General features: G+C 52.7%; 1 protein-coding gene across 1 annotated transcript in view; it reads right to left on the reverse strand.

Moving 5' to 3' along the window:
• LOC102753805 (serine/threonine-protein kinase D2) overlaps positions 1 to 1,370 on the reverse strand; it is a 27,912-nt gene that overhangs the window by 26,264 nt on the left and 278 nt on the right. The window lies entirely within an intron of this gene.

Below are 1,370 nucleotides of genomic sequence, written 5' to 3' on the forward strand. Positions count from 1 at the left end.
CCCAGAATCTTGACACCAGGGTTGCGCCATGACGAAGGTTACATATGCCAAGACATGAGGAGTTGGATGTGATGTGTGGATGATGGGATATTGATAGCAGCTTTGAAGCACTGAATCCATTTTCTGCAGGCCCTCTGCGGCTGTTGGTCCAGGTCCTTAAATAATGCCACAATGTATTTAGGGCTACATGGTAACAATCGTAGTTGATGCTGTCAGTCACCTGGACCACAGGTTATCGAAGACTCTGGGTTTCCATGTGAGCATGGCACGCTGGCACGAAGTTGGCACGCTGAACGGAGCCGCAGGTCCTCACTGCAGAGTGGACGGTCCCCATCTTCTGTGTGAGCAGAGCCAAGGCGGGCAGTGTGGGCTTCAGGTGCAGGAGAGCGAGACCTCCACGTTCTCACTCAGAAGCATCCAGGATAGAAGGGACCTGCTGATCCTGACATTTGGGCTTAACCTTGAGACATCTTGGCTAAAGGAACACTGTGTTCCTTTTTTTTAAGTCCAGTTTAAGGAGATGTGTCTGGGTGCTTGTTGCAGACGGAATGCTTGTGTGTCCCCACCCCTAGTTTACATGTTGAAGCCCTAACCTGCACTGTAGCTGCATCTGGAGATGGGGCCGTAAGGTGAAATGAGGTCATAAGGGTGGGGCCCTGACCCCATGAGACTGGGGTCCTTTTATAAAGGAAGACACTTCAGAACTCCCCCTCTTCCCACGCTTTGCGAGCACATGGTGAGATGGCAGCCATCTGCAAGCTGAGAAGAGAGTCCTCGCCGGGAAACAAACCCTGTCGGAACCTTGATCTTAAACTTTCCAGCTCTGGAGCTGCGAGAACCCCACGTCTGCTGTCTAAGCCACCCGGCCTGAGGTATTTTGTTATGGCAGCCCTAGCAGACTGAGGTGCCAAGTGGACAGGGGTGGACTCCGGCGGCCAGCTTCACGTGTCAACTTGGCTGGGTCAGCACCCCCCATTATGCAAACACTCATCGAGGTGTTGCTGTGTCGTATTTGATAGATGTGATTCAAGTCCACAGTCAGCGGACTTTTAGTGAGAAAGATTAGCCTAGTAACTACTAGTCCATCTGGGTGGGCCCGCTGCAGTCCTTTGAAAGGTTTAAAAAGCGGAGTTGAGACGTCCCAGATGGAGAACTTCTGCCTATGGGTGGCAGCTTTAGCTCTTGTCTGAGTTCCAGCTGCCCTTGCTGACCGGCTGGCTGCCCTACGGATTAAGAGTTGGCCAGCCCGCCCGCCTGCCCGCACAATCCTGTAAACTCCTTCCTTCTAAAAGTCCCTGCTGGCTGTTTTCCGGTCCATCCCTCTTTGATACAGGCTCCGCCCTTTCCCCTATGATAGCCCCTTTTTATCC

This window comes from Myotis davidii, unplaced genomic scaffold, assembly GCF_000327345.1.
Source record: "Myotis davidii unplaced genomic scaffold, ASM32734v1 scaffold566, whole genome shotgun sequence".
NCBI classification, from domain to species: domain Eukaryota; kingdom Metazoa; phylum Chordata; class Mammalia; order Chiroptera; family Vespertilionidae; genus Myotis; species Myotis davidii.